Consider the following 8,663-nt stretch of genomic DNA (forward strand, 5'->3'; position numbering starts at 1 on the left):
AATCCATGTTGTGGGCAGCGTCGAATCAAATCCTTATACCTTTCCCATGCTCCATAGAGTGATTCAAAATCATGTTGCTTTAATTAACCAATCTCACTCCTGAGTTGAGTTGTTTCTACAGGTGGAAAGATTTTAGTTAGAAATTTTCTACCATGTCGTGCTAACTCGTGATACTCCCTGGTTGTAGAGACTATAGTCAACCTCTTGCTTTGTCCCTCAAAGAAAAAGGGAATAATCTCAGTCTAATGGTGTCTTCAATAACACCATTGTTCTTCATAGTGTCACAAATCTCTAGAAACATCGTCAGATGGATATTGGGATCATCAAGTGGTGATCCACTAAATTGGGCCTGCCGCATCATGCTGATTAATGCGGGTTTAAGCTCAAAATTGTTGGCATTAATGGGCTAGCGTCTAATACCCGAATAGTTGTCATTCACAACTGGAAGTACATAATCCTTCGGGGTGCATGGCTACACGTTATCTTGTCTTTTCTCCATGGCTAATACCCTCTTTTTCCTTGTGCTCTGAGCGTTCTTTCAATCTCTGGATCAAAAGGAATAAAGTCACGTGTTCTAGCACTGCGCATCCAACATAAAAACACACACCATAAATATAGAAAAAAATAATAATAATAAAACAAAACAAAATAAAATAAAAAGAAAAAATAAATAAAAATAAAAAAATAAAATTCTAAATTAAAACAAAAATTACTTTGTGTCGATATTGGGGAAACTAAGGAAAACTCAATCCCTGGCAACGGTGCCAAAAACTTGATCGATGCAAAAACTACAAGTGCACGGTATCGTAATTTTATAATATATTGATGTGTAGAGTATCGTCCTCAGGGATTGATGTCTTAATTTTACCAAGTACAGAAATTTTACTAACCTTAATTTTATTTAGAAAGATAAATAATTTTAGACTACAAAATTTAAATAAAGCTACTTTAAATAAACTATTCAAGAAAAATTAAAACTGGATGCCGCGTATCAAATTATTAATGGTGAAAACTTCTAGGAAACCGATTGCACCTAGTTTCTCACTATGCTTTGCTCATCTAGCCAATTCGAATTCGTAATTTCGGTTTCTTAGCAAATCTTCAATTTTTCCAAAAACCTCTTTCAATAGTCAATCAGAGCCTAATTTTGTTTATTATTTAACATAATATTATGCAAATTAATAACATAATAACGCAATAAGACCCTCGATTTTTAATGCTACGTAGGTTCATACAAGTTTTTCAATATCTATATTTACCAATGCTGAATTATCCAAGATCTATCATATAATCCCCCATTTCGGTAGCAAATCACAAGACTAATATAATTTAATTAATGGCCAGTTAATTAAAAGCATTAAGCGCAGAATAACTCAAACAAACATAAAGGAAAACTACTTCAGATTAGCATCAACGAGCAAGCAAAGTTTAAAACTGGATTACATCGTTTTCCTAAAATAGAAAAATTAGTTCATTCTGAAAATTAAATCCAACAATAAAGATTTCACCATGTTTTCTTTTATTTGGAGAGTAGAGGAAAAATCAACACTCACAGCAGCACTGTCGCTCGCCATGAACACCCCGAGCACTGTCGTTGTTCGCCACTTTACAATTCTGAAAAGATTTTAATTTTCTGTGTGCCGCCACCTCTCCTTTTCTGTTGTTTGTATTGTTTTTTTTTTTTTTTTCTACAGCACCGCCTCTCTGAGATCCAAGAACGGTTCCAAGAAAGCCTCCCTAGACAGATGCCTCTACGACTCCCTTTCTTTGTGCACTCCAAAAGAAAATTCTACTACAGCCTCTCCTAGAAAAAAATTCATCCTCCAAAAGACTCCTCCTCCACACCCCCTTCTGCTGCCTATTCCCGTCCAAACCCTAGTCTAGCCGCCTCCCCCTAGAAAAACCTAAAAAACCCAAAAAACTACCCCAGCTTCTTTTTTTTTTTCTTCCCAAAATCCTCTCTTTTTTCCTTTGACTTCCTTTTCTTTTCTTTGTGTTGTCCCTAGCGCCTCACCCAGCACATGCTAAGATGACCCGGCTGCATGATCGGGTCACATCTCACTTTTTTTTATTTTTTTCTTTTCTTTTTTCAAAGGCACACGGTCTGCCCTCCACCTTAAAGTCCGATTTTGACCCTTCTACGAGTCATAACTCTCAAAACCTAAAACATGAAAGTTGTAGAGTACTTTCTCAGCTTTCCCTAGAATTTTGAATTGTCTCGATTGGAATTCGGACGAGAAAGTTATGCCTAGATTATAGAGAATTATCAAAATAGTCCATAAAACAGCGTATGGTAACTTCATGTCTGATTTTGACCTTGATGCAACTAGAATTTAGCAAAACAACGAAATGTGATATATATATATATATATATATATATATATATATATATATTTGTGTGTGTGTGTGTGCAATTTATTGGGAAATAATAAAATGTGGTATATTGATATGTTTTATTGAGAAATGTTGAAAGACGTGAGATGAGATATACACTATTATGAGAATGGAATGTGTATAGAAAATGATGAGAATTCTACTAATGTGATGAGATGAATGTGAATACTGAAAGGTGAACATTGAACTAAGAATATTGAAATGTGAATACAAAAATGTGGAAATGACTACCCTGATGGACTCTTGTTGATATAGAGCACGGTATCGTTGCTAGTAAGGTGATAGTGCAATCACATGATCTCATGGAGAGTGTGGCGAGATAGTCGAATGGGCATGTGAAGGGTTGTGATACCCTTCTGGGGTCCAAACCAAGATTGGGTAGGTCATTCGTACTACAAAAATGTTCTCCCTTGATCTAATTGGGTAAGCCAACCGTAGTTAGGTCCTGCCTTTGGGTCACACAACCCAGTCATTGGGGGAAGCATGATGATGAGATGGGAAGATCCTCAGGGCAGTCATGAGTTACGGACACGTTGTGGATTTTACACTGGCGGAAGCTAATGTGCTGGATTGTGATTACTCATTACAAACGCGATAATGAACAACCATGGGTTATAGACACATTGTGAAATATACTGGAGGATACCCATGGGCTAGAAGGTCAAAATGAAAATGAGAAGGAAAAGCTTATAAAAGCTATTGAAATATGAATGTGAGAAAGAAAAGTTTATGAAAGAAAATGTGAAGATGATTTTGAGAAATAAGAAAGTAAGTATATGATTATGAAAATGATAAGAGAGCTTTTAAAAAACATGTTTTATACACATATATTATTATGAGTACATATCTATATATTTTCACCTAACTGTTATATTTATTAAAATGGAATGTGATATGATGTAATTGAATTCATACTGCCACACACTATAAATAATTTATTTCGTCTTACTGAGAGGTGTCTCACCCCAAATATTCAAATATTTCTAGGAAATATAACAAACCAGGAGATAGAGCTCCAAGATAGAGGGGAGCTGGTACTCTTATAGTTAGGGTAAGTGTTTTGTGTTAGGGATGTGTTTGTGTAATCCCCTAGGGTATGTTGATGATTTTGGAGATTTGTATAGTTATGTGTATATATGAATGGATAGTTCTTTAATAGTTGTATTCTGGATGGTATGTAAAAATGGACTTCCGCTGATAGGTATGTTCTTATATGATGGACTGATTACCCGGTATCCCACGTCAGGTTGGGACTTAATGATATATTATATCATGGTTTTGATATGACATGATGATAATTATTATCATGTATTTAATTTTGAAAAAAAATTGGTGAAAAAATCGGGTCGTGACGACTAAACCCCAAGCATTAGTAATTGTTTAATAACTGTCACTAATAGGCAATTATTAGTAATGGTTTGAGAACCCGGTATGTTCTTATATGATGGACTGATTACCCGGTATCCCACGTCAGGTTGGGACTTAATGATATATTATATCATGGTTTTGATATGACATGATGATAATTATTATCATGTATTTAATTTTGAAAAAAAATTGGTGAAAAAATCGGGTCGTGACGACTAAACCCTAAGCATTAGTAATTGTTTAATAACTGTCACTAATAGGCAATTATTAGTAATGGTTTGAGAACCGTCACTAAAAGACTTATTAGTGACAATTTAGTGATCGTCACTAATAGTGGCCTATTAGAACGGTTATTAAACTTTTACTCATACTTGAACTTTAGTGACGATTTTGAGTTGGGAACATGTAGATTTTATAGTGACGATCTTAGGCTTTTAGTGACGGACTAAAATCTACACTAAAAGTGCAGTATTAGTGATGATTTTTGGGTATTTGTAACTGCAGTTCTAGGGACTAATTTCAAATTGTCACTAATACTTACTAGTGACGGTTTTGCATTATTAGTGACTGTTTGAAATTGTCAATAATAACCTCGTTTTTTTCATAGTGATGAAAGCATTTTCATAGTGCAAACTAAATGTACAAAAGAACATTGAAACTACTTTCTCTTGAAATCTTAAAAATTTCTCTTCTAGGCTCAGGAATAGTGGGCATCCAACAATGATAAAATTAGCCCATGTTATAAAAATTATTATGGGACTTTCGATTTCCAAGGTCCCCAATTAATAAGCATCATTTATTGAAAAAAAAAAAAAAAGGTTAGAATCAAGGTGGAGAGTTGAGAAAGGCATCATCCATTCAAATGATCCCATTATTAAAAGTATAAAGGATCAAATCTAGTAATTAAGATGGGATGATGTGTTTAATAGACAATGCTCAACACAAAAAATAAAAAATAAAAAATAAAAAAAATAAATTGCATATCGAAAACATAACAAAGCTCATGCATTAATTTGAGTTGTATGGTTTTGGATAAAATTTAGTATAATTTTAAGTTGAGATATCATTATGGATTTGAAGATTCATTTTCAATATTATTGAAAGCTATCTCAAAACTATTGAGCCTTTATATATGATTTCTTTTAAAGAAACATAATTTTTTAAACAATATTAAATTCTTATAGACTAAGAAATTACATAATAAAAATTGAAAAATAAATCACAATATGGGATATAGGCGAAGAATCCAATGATTGTGATTTTTAGAAAATTAAATAAGTAACAGATCGAATATGTACTTAAGTGGACACTTGGGCTCTTCTATTATAAATAACTAAATAAATAGTAAAATCAAATGAACAATGATACCCAAGATCCCATGGAACTGGTTATTAAAGCTAAATACATGCAAATACATGCACTTATTACATAGGCCGAAAATTATTATTTAATCATTTATTGCACAATTTCAATGAAGCGTAAAACAATCCATACATATATACTTATTAATGCTCGTGGAGCTTTTTATTTAATCTTGCATAAATAACACCTAGCTAGCTCGCTTGCTAGCACGCACATTGGGTTCTTCATTTAAGTTGAAACAGATGGAATGCTCTGCTCATTTCGAAAGAAATTTGCAGGATCCGCCATGGTCTTCACTTGCACCAATCTGTCAAAATTTTTGTTGAAATATTTTCTACCCCAAATGCTCGCCCTTTTATAGCTTGTGTTGCCAAATTTGTTATTCGTGCCCAAGTCAAGGTCTCTATAGTTGAGATATGCACCTCTTGGGGATTTCGAAACATGGGGAGACATATACTTGTAAAGCCTCCTGAGCCATTCAACATACCGTATGGCTGTTGTATTTTCCTCATCTTGATCCCAAGTCACTCTGTAAAAGATTTTGTATATGTAGCCAGCTCTATGCGGAAAAGGAAGTGCAGATTCTGAAATCTCACTCATTCTTCCACCGTAAGGAACCAAGATTATTATTGCTGTCTTGCCATCATCCTCATGAATCTTTCCCCATATATTTTCCCACCAAAGCTTGGAAATCGGCTTTGTGACGTAGTCTGATTTCCCCTTAAGGGACCCTATCCCCTCATCACTTGTCCTATTCAGCACATCCTCAAGAGGACTGCCCTTGGGAAATTCTGCAAAATAGTGGATGGATTCTATCCAGCTCATTTCAATACAATCATTCTTGGCCAAACCTAGTTCTGGGAAATCGTCACGCATCAGCGAGACTAGTTCATCAGTCTTCCCAAGAAACAAGGAAAGGAATGAAACTTGTATGGTTCGTGTGCCTTGCTGGCTAGCACTCTTGGTAGTACTTATTTGAGGCATGATGAACAGATCTCTATCAATTTTTTCAGCAACATATTGCCACCGATAAATCAAGTTTATTGCGTTTTGGCTCGTGTCTCTAGTGACATTGAAAACGGTCACTGTTGGTGGGACTTGAACCAATTCTATCTTCCAGGCCACAATGACTCCAAAACTAGCACCTCCTCCTCCTCTAATAGCCCAAAACAAGTCCTCCCCCATAGATTTTCTATCAAGAACTTCGCCACTGGCAACTACAATTCGAGCATCAATCACATGATCAGCCGCCAAGCCGTATTTACGCATCATCATGCCATAGCCTCCTCCACTGATGTGGCCACCAGCACCTACTGTAGGGCAAATACCAGCAGGAAAACCCAGAGTTCGACTTTTCTGGGCAACTGTATAATAAACTTCGCCCAAAGTTGCACCTGCCTGAACCCATGCAGTTTCGTTCTCGACATCTACATTTATAGATCGAAGATTGATGAAATCGACAATCACAAATGGAACGTGTGCAACATAGGAAAGGCCTTCGAAGTCATATGGCCACCGCTCCGAGTCCTAATCTCCAAGCCATGCTCTTTAGAGCATATGATGGTCGCTTGAATGTGAGATTCATGCAGAGGTGTAATGATGACTAAAGGTTTTGGCGTAATAGGTGTCGAGAAATGCATATTATAAATGGAGGACTGCAGTATAGAAAAGAAGGAGGAATTGGCCGGGGTGTAAATGACTTTGGAGATGGAGTCGGAATCGTTGGAACGCAGGGAAAGGCATTGCAGAAAGCTGTCATGCACAGAGGCAGAAGCTGCCCATGCAATTGATAAGAAGAAGAGAAGATGAAAAGAGAGAGAAAGCAGGGAAGGGGTTTGATAGGGAGTCTTCATCTTTGGGTTATTGCTGATTGAGAAATCTGGATGATGAGGAGGGGAGTTCTCATATTTATAACGCCTCAAATAAACTGATTTGAGATTTTGTCAGTGTGAATGTACGTAAGAGTCTCATCACGCATATTAATAATGCCTCAAAAATATTTTGACCGTTTATATGCATTTGAATTCATTTCTTTAATATATGTATATATAAATTATTATGGCTAACAATGCCAGGAACCCACACTGTCAAATTCAATGCATTATCCAAATTGATTATGTAATTCTCATGGCGTGAACGATTCGTTGTCTGCCAAGGAGCGCAAAAATAGTTGTCGAAGAAACAAATAAATTATTAAAAAAAAAAAAAAATTGTTGGCCGTAGACCACCAGCTAAGATGGGAAAGGGAACAGAAAGAAAACCTGCATGACTTCCTTGCGTATAATTATGAGTGGAACGGAATAGAATTGTTTAGTTTTAAATATTTTTAGATAATTACTTCCATGAATGCAACAAATTAGATGATTTGAATATAGGTAGGTTCGGAAAAAATTTAATATAATTTATTATTATATGTTTTTGGTTGTGGAAGATAAATTTGATTTTTCATTTAATAAATTTTTTTTTAAATTAAAAATATCTTTATTTTTCAAAATAATAAAAATTTGGAAAAGAATAAAAATCTAACATTTCAATATAAATGATGTTAAATTACAAAGAATTTTGTAGTTTTTGAAAAATTAAAAATTGTAAAGAATTTTTTCATAATTCAACAATTTCTTTAACTTTCTTTGAATGATATGTCTTTGTAAAAAAAAAAATTGGGCTGGAAGATAATTTTTCATAACTCAATATAAATGATGGTTCTAAAGAAACAATAGCAATATTGGTACCTCACCTAGAGTTTGGCAATAAATGTAACCAATTAGATAATTTAGATGTGAATTTTAGATGTCATTTTTGTTTCGCAACACGAATTTTGAGTAATAAATTTGAATTTGGATGGATTTTAATAAAATTTAATATAATTATATATTACATCTTTTTCAAATCCACATAATTAGGAATCTAAGGTTTCTTCCAAAGATAAGATTTGGGTCTTTTTAGTTGTAGAAAATAAATTTTATTTTTTATTTATTTTTTTAAAATAAAAAATATCTTTATTGTTCAAATTTTCAACCTTTTCAAAAAAATAAAATATAAAAGAATAAAAAATATAAATTTTCAATATACAATGTCTATTTTTGTGTATCTTTCGATAATGTACGAATCATACCAAATAATATTTTAGTATAACATTACTAATATAACATCATTTTGTAACTATGGTAAAAAGAGCCATGTTTTTGTATGGTGAAATTCCTTTTATTGTCAAAATATTAGCATATTACATGCATTTTATTGTATAGTTTTATTCATAGTATTATATGATATTTTAATTAATTATGATATCATATTTTAATATAACAATATATTATTTTATATTTTAATATCATAATAATTTATTCCTATAAATATTATAACAATAAATATAATGTTATAATAAAATATTATCATATTTTAATATAACCATACATATTACCACATAGCACAACTCAACAATAATCGCCCATCATATGAGCACCGCTCAGGAGGTTCGAAAACATGCCCACTTGGTGAACACACAACTAATGAGGCAACTCAAGAGTGAGCATGACTCA

At 33.6% G+C, this 8,663-nt stretch overlaps 1 non-coding gene and 1 pseudogene across 1 annotated transcript; one reads left to right on the forward strand and one right to left on the reverse strand.

Moving 5' to 3' along the window:
- LOC131152549 (small nucleolar RNA R71) lies at positions 1–107 on the forward strand. Its single transcript, XR_009136042.1, has one exon. It is a non-coding gene; the product is annotated as a small nucleolar RNA R71 (small nucleolar RNA).
- A 5,245-nt stretch (positions 108–5,352) lies between these two features.
- Positions 5,353–6,977, reverse strand: LOC131151472 (tetrahydroberberine oxidase-like; annotated as a pseudogene).
- Positions 6,978–8,663: the final 1,686 nt, after the last annotated feature.

Source organism: Malania oleifera, chromosome 3, assembly GCF_029873635.1.
Source record: "Malania oleifera isolate guangnan ecotype guangnan chromosome 3, ASM2987363v1, whole genome shotgun sequence".
Taxonomy (NCBI): Eukaryota; Viridiplantae; Streptophyta; class Magnoliopsida; order Santalales; family Ximeniaceae; genus Malania; species Malania oleifera.